This window comes from Macaca mulatta, chromosome 5 (assembly GCF_049350105.2).
Source record: "Macaca mulatta isolate MMU2019108-1 chromosome 5, T2T-MMU8v2.0, whole genome shotgun sequence".
Classification (NCBI taxonomy): Eukaryota; Metazoa; Chordata; class Mammalia; order Primates; family Cercopithecidae; genus Macaca; species Macaca mulatta.
In genome coordinates this window covers 127,144,103-127,163,788 of record NC_133410.1, presented here as the reverse complement: position 1 = coordinate 127,163,788, position 19,686 = coordinate 127,144,103, and the positions used below count along the sequence as shown (strand labels likewise).

General features: G+C 39.6%; 1 long non-coding RNA gene across 1 annotated transcript in view; it reads right to left on the bottom strand.

Moving 5' to 3' along the window:
• LOC144340997 (uncharacterized) overlaps window positions 1–17,642 on the bottom strand; it is a 36,898-nt gene extending 19,256 nt beyond the window's left edge. The window contains exon 1 of the long non-coding RNA XR_013417551.1: window positions 17,557–17,642. This is a non-coding gene — a long non-coding RNA (uncharacterized LOC144340997). The remainder of the gene's footprint in view (window positions 1–17,556) is intronic.
• Between the last annotated feature and the right edge of the window lie 2,044 nt (window positions 17,643–19,686).

Genomic DNA, 19,686 nt, shown 5'->3' with positions numbered 1-19,686 from the left:
AGATTCTTTCTCTGCTTGATCCATTCTATTGTTGAAACTTTTGAATGCATTTTACATTTCCTTCAGTGAATTCTTCAGTTCCAGAATTTATGTTTGTTTTTATTTTATGATATCTATCTCTTTGTTAAATTTCTCATCATATCCTGAATTGTTTTTCTGATTTCCATTGTATCTGGTACATCAGTCACGTCTTTCAACATTCTGAATTTGCTTTCATAGGAGAGGACTTTTTCCAGAAGATCTATCTGCGATGTTGGTTGTGTAGGTCACTTTGCCTTTGATTTTTGTTATGTGCAGGAATGTAGTCTCTGTTCGATTTCTTTGGCTGTAAAAAGTGTCAGTGGTTTCTGAGATTTCCTCAGTTGCTTAGGGTGCAGTTATTAGTGGAGGCTGTGCTGAAGTTTTGTTGGGAATTAGGATGCTAGGTAGGCCAGTCTTCAGGTTTCAGTAGTTGCAGCAGTGAGCTGTCTTTTGGGCTCAGGGTGGTTTACACAGACACTGGTGTTATTGTACCCAAGTTGGTTGATTCTTGAATCTCCAAGTGGCTTACTCTGATGCTTGGTAGTGGCAGCCATAACCTTTACAGGTCGGTGGATTATTGGGCCCCTGTTCATACGGTGTGGTGTGGGTGATCAAAGTGGCAGTGGCAGGATGACCCTTTCGGTTCTGAGCAGTGCTGCTGTTGGCAGTGGCTACAGTGGGTTTTGGGTGGCCAGTCTCCAGGCCTGCAAGTAGCATGTGCAGGTAGATGATTGTTGTGGTAGTAGTGGCTGGGTGGGTAGGCCCAACCTCAGTTTCTCAGGAGGAGTGTTCAGGTGCCAAAAGTGATTGACTTGGCTGGGCAATCACCTGGCTTCTGGACTGTGCACACTGGTATAACGGGGGAGGGGGCAAAGTTGGGCTTTGTTGGCTTGTCTTCAGCATGTTATGGTGTGTCTAGGTGCACTGTGGTAGGCAGAAGTGGGGTAATCCCTGGGCCACCAGTGAAATTCTCAGGTTGATGGAAATAGCAGCTGTACAGTGCCCTTCCCTGGGAAAGAGCAGTGCCCACTTTAGTGACAGCAGTGTAGGCTGACAGGTGAGGAGTATGCATACCACTTACACCTCATCTGAGGGTGTGGTAGTCACAGTCTCTCATACCTAAGCCCTGGAGTTAATAGCCAGCTCTTCTCTTGCACCTCAGTTGCAGCATTGCTGGAATTCAAGATAGTGCATAGTCTGTTGGGGGAAAGGGCTTTAGAATAGTGTCTCACTGACATCTCAGTTCTAAAAACAGCAGTCTGTGTTTCAGGCGTGTCTCTGCCCTGCATAGGATAACCTGGGGTCACTTTTGCCTAAGCCCCAGGAGCAGCAGCCTGTGCTTCTCTTGTATCTCAGCAACAGCATTGTGGGGCTCCAGAGCAGTGTACCATCTGTTGGAAGTGGAGTTATAAAATGGCATTTTGCTGGAGCAGCTTAGGTCTCAAGAAATATGAAAGATGCAGCTGAGCATCCTTCTTGGGGCAATGACATAATAAAATCTCCCAGCCACACCCTCTATTAGTTTCATAATCTGTGAGGGTAGAGGACTATCTTGTGGCTAGAATTGCAGGAATCTATGGTGAAAATGTGGACCACTGAGAATCTTTCATTTACCCTTTTCTTGTGTTGAGGAGTCTCTCTTGGCTCCCAACTGAACCAGGCTGAGCAGACTGCTTTGATTCTTTTTCTTTCCTTGCTTAGGTATTGGCTATTCATATTCTGTTGAACTCCAGTGTTTTCTCTTAGATGATATCTTCAAAGTGTGATTATCTACTTGCTATTTTAGTTCTTTTAAGTGGAGGAAGCTAGTATAAAATGTCTTTAGTCAACTATCTTGAAGAAATGGATAAATTTCTAGACACATACCACCTACAAAGATTGAAACATGAATAAATCCAGAACTTAAACAGGCCAATAAGAAGTAACAAGATTGAAGCCATAATCAAATTATCCTAAACCCTGGGAACCAATGACTTCGCTGCGTAAAACTACCAAACATTTACAGAACTATAACAGGTGGTGTTTGATTACATGGATGAGTTCTTTAGTAGTGATTTCTGAGATTTTGGTGGACCCCTCAACTGAGTAGCACACAGTGAACCCAATGTGTAGTTTTTTATGCCTCACCCCTCCCACCTTTCCTCCCGAGTCCTCAGAGTCCATTATATCATTCTTATGCCTTTACGTCCTCACCTCTTAGCTCCCATTTATAAGTGAGAGCATAGAATATTTGGTTTTAAAATACACACTTGTGTTAGTTCTCCATTGCTACATAGCACATTACCAAAAATTTAGCAGCAAACACAATATATCTTCATTATCTCATGGTTTCTGTACATCAGGAGTCAGTGCAGGCATGGCTTCACTGGGTTCTCTGTTTCAGGATCTGCAATAAACGTTTCAGCTGGGCTGTGTTCTTATTTATAGGCTTGATCAGGGAGAATCTGCTTTCAAGCACATTCAAGTTGTGAGCAGAATTCATTTTCCTGTGCTGTATGACTGAGGGCACTGGTCTTTTGCTGCGTGTTGGCTGAAAGCTGTCCTCAAGTCCCAAAGGCAAATCAGTTACTTGCCATATCCATGTGGCCTCTCATTTGTCAGTTCGTGCACGGGTGTTTGCTTCCTCATGTCAAGCAGGAGAGCCTCTATCTTCAGTTGGCTAAGATGGAATCTTGCATAATAAAACATAATCTTGGGAGTGACATCTTACCAGCTCTGCCATATTTGTTTGGCTAGAAGCGAATCACAAGTCCCACCCAGACTCAGATTATACAGTGCTTAATACTAGGGAGTGGGGATCATGGGACCATCCTAGAATTCTGCTGATCACAGCTTCCTAAAGCATAAGTACTATATTAACCTTAGTGGAGTTTATGATTAAATTATACTTCTGTGTGTAACAAGTTTTAGCGGTTTGTGTACATCTAGGTTTAGTACAAGCATACCTCAGAGATATTGCAGGTTCAGTTTCAGACCGTAGCAATACAGCAAATATTGCAATAAAGCAAATCAGATGAAATTTTTGGTTTCCCATGTATATAAAAGTTATGTTTGTACTATGCTATATTCTATTAAGTGTGCTATGGTATTATGGCTAAAAAATGTATATAACTTAATTAAAAAATACTTTATTCCTAAAAATTGCTAACACTCATCTGAGCCTTCAGAAAGCTTTAATCTTTTCATTGGTGGGAGGTCTTGCCTACCTGTTGATGGCTGCTGTCAGGGTGGTGGTTGCTGAAGATCGAGGCATTGTGGCAATTTCATAGAATAAGACAACAGTGAAGTTTGCTGCATCAATTGATTCTTCCTTTAATGAAAGATTTCTCTGTAGCATGCAATGCTATTTGAAAGCATTTTATCTTCAATAGAACTTCCTTAATATTTGGAGTTAATCCTCTGAAACCCAGCTGCTGCTTTGTCAATTAAGTTTATGGAATATCCTAAATCCTTCACTGTCATTTCAACAATGTTCACAGCATCTTCAACAGTAGTTTCCAACTGGAAAAACCACTTTTTTCCCTCCTGCATAAGAAGCAATTCCTCATCTGTTCAACTTCTATCATGAGATTGCCACAATTCAGTCACATCTTCAGGCTTCACTTCTCATTCTAGCTCTCTTGCTATTTCCACCACATCTGCAGTGACTTTCTCCGCCGAAGTCTTGAACCTCTCAAAGTCATCCGTAAGGTTTGGCATTAACTTCTTCCAAATCCCTGTTAATATTGATACTTCTTCCCATGAATTATGAATGTTCTTAATGAATGTTCTTAAACATCTAGGATGGCGAATCCTTTCCAGATGGTTTTTAAAAGTTACTTTGCCAAGATCCATCAGAGGAATCACTATATATGCTGGTTATTGCCTTATGAAATATATTTGTTAAAAAATCAGACTCAAAAATTGAAATTGTTTCTAGATCATGGGCTGCAGAATGGTTGTTGTGTTAGCAGGTATGAAAACAACATTAATCCCTTGTACATCTCCATCAGAGCTCCTGGGTGACAAGGTGCATTGTCAGTGAACAGTAATGTTTTGAAATAATCTTTTATTTTCTGAGCAGTAGTTCTCAACAGTAGGCTTAACATACTCAGTAAACCGTGTTTCATAGAGCACAGGCAAAGATAGATTTAACATCATTCATAAGGACTCCCGGGTTTTCTAAATGGTAAATGAGCACTGACTTCAGTTAAAGTCACCAGCTGTATTAGCTTGTAACAAGAAAGTTAGTCTGTCCTTTGATGCTTTTCAGTCAGTCGTTGGCATCTCTTCTCTAGTTATAAAAGTCCTAGATGGGATCGTCTTCCTTACAAGGCTGTTTTACCTATACTGAACATCTATTGTTTAGTGTAGCCACCTTCTTCAATAATCTTACCTAGATTTTTTTTTTTTTTTGATAACTTGCTTCAGCTTCTCCATCAGCACTTGCTTCACCTTGCACTTCCATGTTATAGAGATTCTTTCCCTAAATCTCATTAACTGACCTGTGCTGGCTTCCAACTTTTCTTCTGAAGCCTTCTCACCTCTCCTAGGCATCCATCACAGAATTGAAGTTAGGTCCTTGTTTTAGATTAGGCTTTGGCTTAAGGGAATGTTGTGGTTGGTTTAATCTTCTGTCCAGGTCACTCACATTTTCTCCATATTAACAATATGGCTGTTTCGCTTTCTTATCATTGGTGTGTTCACTGGAGTAGCACTTCTAATTTTCTTCAAGAACTTTTCCTTTGCATTCACAACTTGGCTAACTATTTGGCACAAGAGGCCTATCATTTGGCCTATCTCGGCTTTCAATATACCTTCCTCACTAAGTTTAATCATTTCCAGCTTTTAATTTAATGTGAGAGATGTGTAACTTCTTTTCACTTAAACATTTAGAGGTCATTGTGGGATTATTAATTGACCTAATTTCGACGTTGTTTTTTCTTAAGGAACAGGGAGTCTTTGGGAGAGGGAGTGTGATGAGGGAGCAGCCAGCTGGTGAAGCAGTTGGAACACACACAACATTTAATGATTAATTTCACTGTCTTGTAGCAGTGCAGTTCATGGTGCTCCAAAACAATTACAGTAGTAACAGCAATGATGACTGATCATAGATAACCGTAACATATATAATAACAATGAAAACCTTAAATAGTGTAAGAATTACCAAACTGTAACACAGAGACATGAAGCTAGCTCATGGTGTTGTAAAAATGTCCCAATAGACTTGCTAGCTTCAGGAAGCCAAAAACCTTCAATTTGTAAAAAATGCAGTGTTGGTGAAGCATAGTAAAGCAATGTGCAATTGAAGGAGAAGGCATGCCTCTATTTACTTTCTCTTCTCTGCACTGTGTTGCTGTCATCCGTGTGTTTATTCACTGCTCATTTGGACCTTGTGCAAGATATTTCTTTCTCCAAGATATTTAAAAAACATACCTCTGCAGTAGATATTGTTGTTGTCTCATCCAGTTTGCTTTCACTAGGCCAATGCACTCATCTCTTTGGCCCAGTGAGAGCGGGTGTGCCTGGATATAACACCCACCTCTACCTCCACTCACTTTAATGGGCAGTAGCAGTGATTCGATAATATGACAGTACAAAGAACTGGTCCCTTGTGTCAAAGCACAACCAACTAGGTTTAATATATACTCCTGAGTGCCCAGTGGGGTCAGGCTGAAGTGAAGCTCCAGCCAAGACCACATCCTTGTTTATCCTTTCCTGCCCTATCCAACTTCACACACTCCACCTCCTAAATACTATAAATCACTTTCATGAGAATCCTTGTCTTAGGGTTTGCTTTTAGGCAACACTTCTTGACACACTCTTTTAGATTTTTATCTTTAGATATGAAAGTCTGTAGGTGTTTACATGTCAAAATTGTTTGAGTAGTAGCTATTCCTTTAAGAATTCTTTTTGACTTTACAGGACTTCAAAATGTTTGTTACATGAAATGGTGATGATGTGAATACTTAAGAAGGAAAATTCCAGGAATTATATTTGTCATGCAGTTAGAAGCCTTGTTGAGTTTTTACTACTGCTACATAGACAGGCATGAAAGTCCGGCTTTTGGATACTTAGAAAGAGACTCTCTACAGAAACCCCATAACTGTTTCTTAGCTTGTTGCAGTTTGAATTAAGACAAGTTATATAATTACCTTGAAAACCAAATAAAATTAATTATCAAAGGGCACAAAATACAGACAAATACTTAAAAGAAAGACAGTGCAATTCTATTTCCTGACACTTTAATAAACTAATGCATAAATAATTCTTCAACAACCCATTTTTTTCTTTTTAATAGAAAAAATATTTAGACACAGTTATGTATTTTTTTCTGATTTATTAACTCATTTTCAGAGTGCTATTTTATCCTTTTAGAGATTTCTGTTAAATTCGAGTGTGACAGCTCTTTCCTAGTTTGTGCAATAGGTAGTGGTGACATTCATGGTATCTACAAGCATGCAGTGTGACCACTGACTCATCACAACAGCCATGAGTAATGAACAGCCAGTACCCCATTCTGCCGAAAACCAACTGAAAACCAACTGTCTTATTCATTAATACATATATATATTAATCTATTTTTTCACTAACTTGTAATCTTACTTTAAATCATTAGAAAACACTCTAAGTTAACACTAAAGAAAATTTCTTGTTGAGGAAATGGGGACAGGATTCCCTATTTAATAAATGGTGCTGGAAAAACTGACTAGCTATATGTAGAAAGCTGAAACTGGATCCCTTCCTTACACCTTGTACAAAAATTAATTCCAGATGGATTAAAGATTTAAATGTCAGACTTAAAACCATAAAAACCCTAGAAGAAAACCTAGACAATACCATTCAGGACATAGGCATGGGCAAGGACTTCATGTCTAAAACACCAAAAGCAATGGCAGCAAAAGCCAAAATTGAGAAATGGGATCTAATTAAACTAAACAACTTCTGCACAGCAAAAGAAACTACCATTAGAGTGAACAGGCAACCTACAGAATGGGAGAAAATTTTTGTAACCTACCCATCTGACAAAGGACTGACATCCAGAATCTACAAATAACTTAAACAAATTTACAAGAAAAAATCAAACAACCCCATCAAAAAGTGGGCAAAGGATATGGACAGACACTTCTCAAAAGAAGACATTTATACAGCCAACAGACACATGAAAAAATACTCATCATCACTGGCCATCAAAGAAATGCAAATGAAAACCATCATGAGATATCATCTCACACCAGTTAGAATGGTGATCACTAAAAAGTCAGGAAACAACAGGTGCTGAAGATGTGGAGAAACAGGAACACTTTTATACTGTTGGTGGGACTGTAAACTAGTTCAACCATTGTGGAAGACAGTGTGGCGATTCCTCAAGGATCGAGAACTAGAAATGCCATTTGACCCAGCCATCCCATTACTGAATATATATCCAAAGGATTATAAATCATGCTGCTATAAAGACACATGCACACGTATGTTTATTGCAGCACTATTCACAATAGCAAAGACTTGGAACAAACCCAAATGTCCATCAATGATAGACTGGATTAAGAAAATGTGGCACATATACACCATGGAATACCATGCAGCCATAAAAAAGGATGGGTTCATGTCCCTTGTAGGGACATGGATGAAGCTGGAAACCACCATTCTGAGCAAACTATCACAAGGACAGAAAACCAAACACCACATGTTCTCACTCATAGGTGGGAATTGAACAATGAGAACACTTGGACACAGGGTGGGGAACACCACACACTGGGGCCTGTCGTGGGGTTGGGGGACGGGGGAGGGATAGCATTAGGAAATATACCTAATGTAAATGACAAGTTAATGGGTGCAGCACACCAACATGGCACATGTATACATATGTAACAAATCTGCACGTTATGCACATGTACCCTAGAACTTAAAGTCTAATTAAAAAATAAATAAATAAAAAGAAAATTTCTTATTGAGGCAAATATGTCATTTTTTAAAAGAGGAAATAGTAACATTAGTCCTTTACATAAATCCCAATTTTATTGTATCAGGTTTGTTTAAGAAAGGAAACCCTTTATTAATTTATACAAGTATGTAATATAAATAATGAATCAGGGAATACACTTTAAATCATATCTATTGTCTTGAGTTGGCCTTAATTTTCCTTTACTTGCCAATATGTAAATCTTCAGGATAAGACTGTATGTATGATTTAGACTTGGAAACAATACTCAAGTACAAATTAGAAATTTTATCGATCTCACTGTGACACATTCTTTGTCTCCATATACCACTTGGTCACCCAAGTATGACACTTGGAAATGAATTTTCACTTTATCTTCCCTTTCTCTGTCATCTTTACCTTATACCATATTATTTGTCACTAAGTTCAGCTGATTCTAATATCTAAACATTTCCCTGATCTTTATTTATTTGTCTAAAATATAAATGTGAATATGCTACTGATTTTCTTAAGATGCATGAAGGACTCCATTCATTCAGGATTTATTAAAGACCAGACTCCTTGTGTGGCTATAAGACCCTTCACAGTTCTTTCTCTGCCATTCGCCTATGTTTCTGCTCTGTTCCAGGTTAACAGCCTTTTTGTTCAGGAGAACTGTCATGCTTTCTCATTCCTCTCGACTTTAGCTCATTGAGTTACATCTGGCTGGCTGCAATTTCTTTCTTTTATTTCTACACCAAGAGAGGCACTGCTTATCAATCATGGCACCATTTAAAGGTTAACTCCTGAGTGCATTCTCTGTCATCTCTGGGCTTAGTTAGGGGTTTCTTTATGTTTTCTTAGCACATTGTGAATACATCTCTTGTAGCACAGGATTATGAGTTCCTTTAGGATCTAGTCTGTGTTCTCTTTATCTTTTATTACCAGCATCTAGCCTAGCCAATTGCTTATCGCACAACACTCAATAAATTGTGACTTTTGAGTGAGTGAATAATTATATGTTTATAGTCTACTTTATTAGTAGTGTTATTTTTTTAGATTGAGTCTCACTCTGTCACCCAGGCTGGAGTGCAGTGGCACAATCTCGACTCACTGCAACTTCTGTCTCCCAGGTTCAAGCAATTCTCCTGCCTCAGTCTCCTGAGTAGCTGGAATTATAGGCATGAGCCACCACGCCTGGTTATTTTTTGTATTTTTAGTAGAGATGGGGTTTCAGCATGTTGACCAGGCTGGTCTCAAACTCCTGACCTCGTGATCCGCCCACCTTGGCCTCCCAAAGAGCTGGGATTACAGGTGTGAACCACCATGCCCGGCCTAGTCTACTTTAAATTACTAACCTGTTTCATTGACTCTAATTTTTTTGGCACTTTGTAAAATAGACTTGTCAGTCGCCTATAATTTACTATAGGTTCTTACAATATAAGACATGGTAAGCACTAAATAATCAATAAATATTTTTGTAATAAATGAATGATTTGATTGATGCAGTTCTGAAACCCCACAAGGAAAGTCTGTTAGATTTCTTTTTTGTAACTATCTCATTGTATCATAACTTTTAAGAATCTTATGCAATTTTTGCAAAACTCAGTTTTACTGATTTCATTACTGTTTGTTTTGAATGTTAAATATGGACCTCAAACAAATATGCTATTATAATGACAAAATCTGAACCTATTCCCTGCCTTTTTTTAGTTTGTACCTCTTTCAAATAATATCTTTAAAGTCAGAACATAACATGTTTAGATGTCATTTTTTCATGCACTATTGTGTTCATAGTAAAATTGTGAGGAACAGAAATTTTCCATATACCCCTTGCTCCCATACATGCATAACTTCTTCCATTATCAACACCCCTCACTAAAGTGGTGTATTTGAGGATACAACATTCTTTATCTAGGCTTGAAGTAATCATAGGTATTGTCGCAATAATTATTGCAATGTGTTTGTTTATTTAGATGAATATCCTCTAAATAGGCAAACTATGCCCAATACTACCAAATATTACTAATAATAGCATTGAGTAATACCCCATCCAAAAGATGGGGTATTATAAATAAAAGACAAATAAGAAAAAGACAAATAAGAAAATATAACAGTTTATGTTCAAGAGACTCTTTGCTGAAGACAATGTCATGACAACATTTGGTGTTTCTTTCGTATGATAACATTTACCTGTTGTTTGCAATGTTCTTGGACAAATACCATGGTGGTTTTAAAGATAAGGGTTTAATCTCTGACTTAAAGAGTTACCAATGCTTTAGGAAAATTTGGATAGGATGGTAACTGTAATGAAAAACTATGTGTGTTATAAATGTATTAGTGATCAAGGACAATGGGCATTGGGAGGAAATAAATCAATTCTGGTTATAGAAAATCACAGAGCCAATGAAATATGATCATATCTTAAAAATGAAGAGGATTTCAACATTAGGAAACGAACAAGTTTGCATAACTGAAAGTATATCAGGAGGGAGAGTAGAGAAGGGAAATCACTTATGCTAATGTATAAGGGTTCTTGTCTCCATTATCCCCAAATCACCACCCAGACTAGGTACATCTTCCTCCATTTCTGACTCTCATCCTCTAAGAGAAGTTCTATTTTTTTACAGACTAAGCACTGAAGGACATCAGACAAGAAAAAGTTCTTACCATTATGTAGTTTTGTTTACATAAAGAAGCTACATGGTAAGAAGCTGAGAAACAATGAGGAATGGGGAGAGAAAAAGGCATGCTTCAGGAGTTAAAGCAGAGAGGGTTGTTGGGGATTTGGTATGTAGGGAACTCCAGAGCACTGGTGAGCACAAGAGAACTGAGTATTAGTGGGAGAAGTTGAGATGAGTTTCTATGGGTTAGAAATGGGATTTCCTTTAATGATTCTAAAGAGAGGAAAGCAGAGTGGATTTCCATGACCATGTGGCTGCTGGAGTAGTTTCCATAGATATGACTTGAGAGGCTTTTGCATGAGGACCTGATTTTTATTGGGTTTATTATCACAGACCTTATCTCAAAGATCTATAGAGAACTCAAACAAATATACTATTATAATGGCAAAATATACTATATAGAGGCACTTGGTATGTTTTAGATGAGGATAGATGGTTACATTTCGTTGGGATGATGGGATTATGAAAATGAAAAGTGAAAATCATGCCTGGAAAAATAGTGCGTTTCATGTGCGCATGTTTGGAGGAGGGGCTGGTCGGCTTGTGATTGCCTTCAGGGTCATGTTATTGAGGTGAGTTTCACTGCAGTGGCAAGTAAAAGACCTTAAAGAGCCTTGTTCAGACAGTGAGGTGACCATTGTTATTCCTAGGAACCTTTTATCTGGCAGTTATGTGTACATGAAGGAGAGGAGAGACACTGAAGATAAGAAAGCTAATTACTTTAGGAGGCTGTTGAAATATTCTAGTGAAGGAGTGTCCAAAACTTTTTGATTGTGCATCTCTCATGAGAGAAATTTGAAGCACACCAGGCACGGTAGCTCATGCCTGTAATCCCAGCACTTTGGGAGGATGAGGCGGGAGGATCACTTGAGGCCAGAAGTTTAAGAACAGTCTGGGTAACATAGTCAGACTCTGTCTCTACAAAAATTTAAATGATTAGGTGGGTGTAGTGGCACATGCCTACAGTCCCAGCGAGTTGGGAGGCTGAGGCAGGAAGATCACTTGAGCCCAGGAGTTTGAGGCTACAATGAGCTATGGTCACCCCACTGCATTCCAGTCTTAGTGAGACAGCAGGATGTTTTATTTATTTATTTTTTTCTAGAAAAAGAAAAAGAAAAAAGACACCAATTTGGAGCCCACACTACCACACTACCATATTGGATTGTTTGTTTATAATAATCAATCAATCTATCTATCTATCTATCTAACTATCTATCTATCTATCTATCATCTATCTATCTTATGGACATTATAAAACATTTGGCCAGGTGCAGTGGCTCACGCCTGTAATCCCAACACTTTGGGAGGCCAAGGTGGGCAGATCACCTGAGGTCAGGAGTTTGAGACCAGCTGGGCCAACGTGGCAAAATCCCATTTCTACTAAAAAAAACCCTAACAAACAAAAATCAGCCAAGCGTGGTGGCATGTGCCTGTAATCCCAGTTACCCAGGAGGCTGAGGCAGCAGAATCACTGGAACCCCGGAGGCAGAGGCTGCAGTGAGCCGAGATTGCACCACTGCACTCCAGTCTGGGCAACAGAGCAAGATTCCATAAAACAAAACAAAAAAATAGAAATATGAATGCCCTGATTTATTGAAATATTACCCTTTTTAGGATATTCTGACCATTTTGAAAACTGCCTATCTAGAGAGAAGGTGACAACGATCTTACTACAATTGTGGAGGTAAAAATAGCCAGGGTTGGGGACAACTGTAAAGGTTGTCACATTTGACCGATGATTTGGGCGTAAGGGAGAGAGAGGTGGAATAATGACTCCCACATTTCAGACTTGTAAAAAAAATAGAATAGTAGTTTAAGTAACAGAAATGTGTTGTTGGTGTAAGAATATTGTTTTGAGGGGAGTATAGTAAACCAGTTTTTGGCAACATTAATTCAGATTTCTAGTGAATGGTAAGGCAGAACAATCTGGCAGAAAATTGGAATTTCAGCATTGGAACCTAGGAGTGACATTGTGTGGTTGGAAATTCAAACTGTATATCCTCACATTCGATGTAATATATATAGCTGAAGTAAAGAGTTTAAATGAAGAAGAAATATCTGAGGAAAGAGGACGAATCTCTGAAATCTGTTTCCATTCATGAAGCAGGTTTAGGTTTAGGGTACTAGGTAAGCAGAAAAGGAATGGTGTAAAGAAACAATGGAGAAAGATACCAAGATAAGATCGATTTTTTTTTTTTTTTTTTTGAGACAGAGTCTCAGTCTGTTGCCCAGGCTGGAGTGCACTGACACGATCTCATCTCACTGCAACCTCTGCCTCCCGGGTTCAAGCAGTTCAAGCAATTCTCCTGCCTTAGCCTCCCTAGTAGCTGGGATTACAGGCATGTGTCACCACGCCCGGCTAATTTTTGGATTTTTACTAGAGATGAGGTTCACCATATTGGTCAAGCTGGTCTCCAACTCCTGACCTTGTGATCCACCCACCTCGGCCGCCCAAAGTGTTGAGATTACAGGCGTGAGCCACCGCGCCCGACTGAGAAGATAAATCTTTAATAAACTCTAATGTGTTCAGTAATATCAATGGTTGCAGGGAAACTTATGAACAAAAACTGAGAAGTCTATTGGACTAGCAATTAAAAGCCAGCTTATTTGGGGTGATTAAAAAGCTACCATCTTTTGTAAATCTTAGAGAATAGATATGTCAAAAGTCTAAAGATGGTACTGACTTAATTTTCTGAAAAGAAAAAAAAACATATTAAATATAGACTTGAATGAGACATATTTCTAGAAAACCAGTTTTATTTTAAAGTTAATATTTTTAAGTGTCAACTTCAATTAGGAGATAATATTTAAGTATTTTTAAAAATGTAAGTAAAAACTAAAGCCAGAGGCATGTCATTCTAACATAACTTTTTACTTTCATTGTTCTTTTATTTAAATATACATTTTTTCATAAACAATTTTGTTAAACTAATACAAAATGCACTTACAAATTTACATATTTATTAATGTTGTGTTTGATTTTGTATTTTTTATTAATAATTTTATGTTTTGATAGTCATTATAGTTATTATTTTAATGGATGTATGATAATTCATCTCAAAAGGTACTACAATTTCTTTTGGTTCTTGAGGTGATTTTCTACATAGAAGAGTGAAGGGCCATCAGTCAAGAGGGATTTCAGAAGGGAAATATGAATTTTCCTTATTTTCTTTGAATACATTGAGACTTGGTTTTTACCTCACGTTTATAGTATTTGTTTTCTCTGTTGGGAGTTGTTTATTTTCTACTTGCACTGGATGAAATAACATTTTACCCTGAAGTCCATGATTTACTCCTATACTTGATTAAAATACTGCATTTAGAACTTTATAATCATATACTGAAATTTTGTTTAAAAACAAGATGCATCTCAAAAAGAAATTTTAACACATTTAAAGATGTTTTCTCATCTAACATGTTTTTGAACATGTAGAAAATTACATCATGTTAGTGTTCTTTATGCTGTTTGATTTTGAGATGGACATCAAATAGTGTGCCTAGAAACACAATTTTGTAGATTCTTAAAACTGTGGTAGAACTTTTAAAGCAGTTCAATTTTTCTGACTTAGAAATGAGTCATTTGAGAATCTAGTACCAATGGAAATCAACAGAGGAGAGTGTCTCCACTGAAGTATTGACAAATCTCCATTCAAGATATTATTAAAAGTATATAATATTTTTGCATCAAAATTTTTAGCTTGTAATAATTTTGATTAGTATATCAAATTGACCACACTGATGGAGTAAATCATCAAACTACTCATATAAGATGTAGTCATTTCAGATCACATAATAATTATAGTCATTTCTCTGTATACTTGGGGATTGGTCGAGGACCTCCACATATGCCCAAACCAACACATATTCAAGTCCCAAAGTCAGTCCTGTGGAACTCATGTACATATAAAGTCAGCCCTCCCTATAGGTGGGTTTCCCATACATAGATACAGTACATACATTTTTGATCCACTTTGGTTGAAAAAAAAAAAAAATCCATGTAAAAGTGGACCCATGCAGTTCAAACCTATGTTGTTCAAAGATCAGCTGCACTTTACTCTCAGGAAACTGAAAAAATCTTCTTTCTTATAGCTAGAACCCATTTCCTCTTTTTTGATCTTCAGGAAGTAACTTTCCCAGTTTATTGATGTGTATTGTATGTAACAAAAGTACCACATTTACTCTAGTAAAGCAGAGATCACATCTACAACTTGTCTTCAGTCCATCACCTCTGTCCTTTAGTTATAGAGGCAGTATAATCAGGTAGTATGCTATTCTTTGAGTAAGCATTGTGTGTGTATGCATGTGTGTCTTTATGAGTACATTAACCATTTAAATGTAGGTATTATAGAATGCAATGAATCTATAGTTTCTGTATTCAAAAGACTTAGAAGTTCATTTGGTGATAATGAAAGGTGAAGCTGGCTGGGCTTCTGGGTCCTGTGCAGACTTAGAGAACTTTTCTGTCTAACACAGAGCTTTGTAAACGCACCAATCAGCACTTTGTAAAAACGCACCAATCAGTGCTCTGTGTCTAGCTAAAGGTTTGTAAATGCACCAATCAGCACTCTGTAAAATGGACCAATCAGCACTCTGTAAAATGGACCAATCAGCAGGACATGGGCGGGTCCAAATGAGGGAATAAAAACTGGTCACCCAAGCCAGCAGAAGCAACCCGTTTGGGTCCAGTTCAATGCTGTGGAAGCTTTGTTCTTTTGCTCTTTGCAATAAATCTTGCTGCTGCTCACTCTTTGGGTCTTCACTATCTTTATGAGCTGTAACACTGACCGCAAAGGTCTGTGGCTTCACTCCTGAAGTCAGCGAGACCACGAACCCACTGGGAAGACCAAACAACTCCAGACGTGTCACCTTTATGAGCTGTAACACTCACTGTGAAGGTCTGCCGCTTGACTCCTAAAGTCAGCGAGGCCACAAACCCACTGGGAGGAATGAACAACTCTGGATGTGCCACCTTTAAGAGCTGTAACAGTCACTGCCAAGGTCTGTGGCTTCACTCCTGAAGTCAGCGAGACCACGAACCCACTGGGAAGACCAAACAACTCCAGACGTGTCACCTTTATGAGCTGTAACACTCACTGTGAAGGTCTGCCGCTTGACTCCTAAAGTCAGCGAGGCCACAAACCCACTGGGAGGAATGAACAACTCTGGATGTGCCACCTTTAAGAGCTGTAACAGTCACTGCCAAGGTCTGTGGCTTCACTCCTGAAGTCAGCAAGACCACAAACCCACCGGAAGGAAGAAACTCCGGGCACATCTGAACATCTGAAGGAACAAACTCTGGACACACCATCTTTTAGAACTGTAACACTCACCGTGAGAATCCGCGGCTTCATTCTTGAAGTCAGCAAGACCAAGAACCCACCGGAAGGAACCAATTCTGGACACAATAAGATACCTAGACATAAAGAACTACTTGGGACAAACTACACAATCAGGTACAAACCATGTAAATGCTTGCGGTATTAAATAGTACAAGGTGGCTTGGAGATCAAGGGAAGGCTTTGCAGAGGTGAGTGTGCTGCTAGTTCTGGAAAGGATGTTATTATGTACACATAAATACACATAAAACAGGAACAGAGGGAGATAAAGAAAACGGAAGAGAGAGGTATCTTCTGCCTCTCACCTGGGTGAATAGGCTGGCGATGAGCATTTTTACATATCTACCATGTTCCCGATTCTATGTCTCATGCTTTATAGATTTTTATTGATTAAGCATGAAGCAAATAAGATTAAGCATGAGGCAAATAAGAAGTTAATGTGTCTTTTTTTTTTTTTTTTTCTTTTTAGACAGGGTCTCCTCTGTTGCCCTGAGTAGCTGAGACTATAAGCACCTGCCACCACACATGGCTAATTTTTTTGTATTTTTTTTTTTTTTTTGTAGAGGCAGGGTTTCACCATGGGGACCAGGCTGGTATTGAACTCCTGGGCTGAAGTGATCCTCCTACTTCAGTCTTCCAAAGTGGTGAATGTGTATTTAATAAGTTATGCTGATGCTTTCCCACTCAGAGTCTTAGTTATCTTTGTTTTTCAAGTACCTTGCAGATTGACTTTTCTCGTCATCTTTAGCACAAACAAGTAGGATCACATGTTTAAAACTCTTTGACACTCCTTTGGGATTCAGATTCCCTACAGACTTACTAGTGAGTCCATAAAATGTCTAAATACTTTTCTCCAATTCTTGTTACATAATACAAAACTGTCAGATGTGTCTCTTTTCCAACACCCTACCATCTCTTTCTGTTTCGTGCAAGTGGTAGGCTCTATTTACCTTCACGGAGTTTTAAACTGCCCTAACGGAGCTGGTCAAAACACCTAGACTTCGTCTATTTTCTCTCTCTCATGGTTTGAAATAGCTCTTATCTCTTCTTTTATAATGTTAAAGTTTTGCTACAGGCTGCCACCATGTTACTAAGTAAAATGAGTGTTTGGCTCAGCCATCAAAGGTGCAAATCAGACCAATTGTTCCTAGAGGTGCCATCTTCACTTCCATCCCAACAGCTGCAGACCCACGCAGCTCAAGGCAGCTCCCCTTACCCTCTCCCCTCCCAGCTCGGGTGCCTGAGCACAGCCACAAGGGATTGGGGGGCAGGAGAAAACCATGGCTGTGGCCGGGAACCCACAGGGCACTTCTTGCCCACTGTGCCAACAGAGCATTTCTACCCTGGCGGAGGAATTCAACCTGGTCTGAACTGGGGAAGGATGCAGGAGTAAAGTGACCCACTTGCACTGAACAAGGGATTCTTCTCCCAGGACCTTCCTTTTTGCCCATTATACTGTTTTTCTCGTTTTCCCTTTTGTGTGAGAGGACTGACCCCTCCCAGCACTCTGTTTCTCATAGGGAAGTTGGAGGAACAGCCCTTCTGGCTGATAACTGCACATTTGGCCAGGCTCATTTGAAACACTCTAAACAGATACAAACAGCCTCTGAAATACCTTTTCAGTCCCAAACTCGATTCAAAGCTTCAGGCTGTGACCCAGGAAAGAAAAACCCCATGGCATAAACAGGCCCAGGGAACTCAAAGGTTGTCAGCAGCAGGAAAAAATGGAGGCATAGGTGATGGCGGTTAATTCCTATTATCTAGGTTTTCCCTGCTTTGTGGGCACATACGTCATGGGTACCTATGACCGGCACCTGTCAAGGTCACCAGGACTCAGGGATAAGAGGTGGAAGGGAAGGGACAACGCCTACTTTGCTTTCTCTCACACCCTGTGTTTTCGCTAAAAGAAGGAAGGGAATGAGGGGCACCTCTATTCCCTGTCTTTCAGAATGGGCAACTGGCTCTTCTCACCAGCCCCAACTCATATTCCTCTCGAGTGTATCCTGAACTACTGAGACTGCTTTGACCCTTGGAATCTGTAGGAAAAATGATTCAGACCCCTCTGAACAAAGGTTTGACCAAATTATGGTTTACAGCAAGGACAGACTTGGCCTCAGGAAGGAACCATTCATTTCAATATTATCCAGCAGTTGGAACTTTTCTGTAGACGTGAGGACAGATGGTCTGAGGCCCCAAATGTGCGGGCTTTCTATACTTTGCAAGGCAATCCAGACCTTTGCTGATAGTGTGGAATTGATCCAGCCCTCCTGTTTGCCATCTCAGGAAAGACTGCAAGGGGTAAGCCTGGGGAATTAAAGAGTTCTGGAGGCACTCCTAGCAGAGGAAGGAGCTCCCTCAAGCCCTGCTCCTCTGGGTCCACCTCAATCTCCCTATTCAGCTTCAGTGTCTCACTCATCCCCTCCTAAAAATCCTCACCCTGAATAAGCCCCAGTCGCACTCTTGCCCCTTCAACAAATGCTCAGTGAATTTGGACCCAGTAAGGTCCAGGTCCCCTTCTTCCTACAGGAGTTAAATCAAATTAAGGGGGATATTGGCAAGTTTTTGGATGACCCTGATAGCTATATAGAGGCTTTCCAGAATTTCACCCAAGTATTTGAACTGTCCTGGACAGACGTTATGTTACTTTTGAATTAGAACCTAACAGACACTGAGAAACAGGCCACTCTGCAAGCAGCAGAGAGATTTGGTGATCAGCTTTGCACCACATATAGCATCAGAGAAGGTAGCAAATAGTATCCAATTGGAAGAGAAGCAGTACCAGTGAATGACCATAAATGGGAACCCAGTGATGTGGCAGTTAACAGGTGACTGGAAGAGGAGACACTTTCATGTGTGCATAATGGAGGGCTTACATAGGACTAAGACCAACCTCTCAATTATACTAAGTTGTCTATGATTGACCAGGGATTTGATGAAAATCACACTGCCTTTCTGGAGAGGCTAAAAGAGGCCTTGGTAATGCACACCTCTCTATCTCCTGATTCAGTTCAGCGAAAGCTAATCCTATAGGATAAATGTATTACTCAGGCAGCTCCTGACATCAGGAGGAAGCTACAAAAACAGGACCTGGGACCAGATAGCACATTAGAAGACCTCCTGAAAGTGGCCACCTCAGTCTTTTACAATAGAGAAAGGGAAACACAAGAAAGAGGCAAAAGCTTGAATGACCACTGTGCAAGGCCACAAACCCTAGAATTCCCAGTGTACACCTGTTAACTGCTACAGATATGGCAAGAACAGTTATCTTTCTTCTAAAGTTTAACCGCTCTCATACAAGGTTTAATTTATTTATTTTTTATTTTATTATTATTATTATTACCGAGATGGAGTCTTGCTCTGTCACCCATGCTGGAGTGCAGTGGCGCAATCTCCGCTCGCTGCAAGCTCCACCTCCCGGGTTCACGCTATTCTCCTGCCTCAGCCTCCCCAGTAGCTGGGACTACAGGCTCCTGCCACCATGCCTGGCTAATTTTTTGTATTTTTAATAGAGATGGGTTTCACTGTGTGAGCCAGGGTGGTCTCGATCTCCTGACCTCATGATCCACCTGCCTCGGCCTCCCAAAGTGCTGGGGTTACAGGCGTGAGCCACTGTGCCCGGCCACAAGGTTTAATTTCTTTCACCAGGGTGAAACAGCTCTGGGTTTTGCAACACTAATGTTCTTGTTAGTGTATTTCACTTCTTATCTCTGTAATCTTTGGCATTAAATTATTTCCTTGTATAATA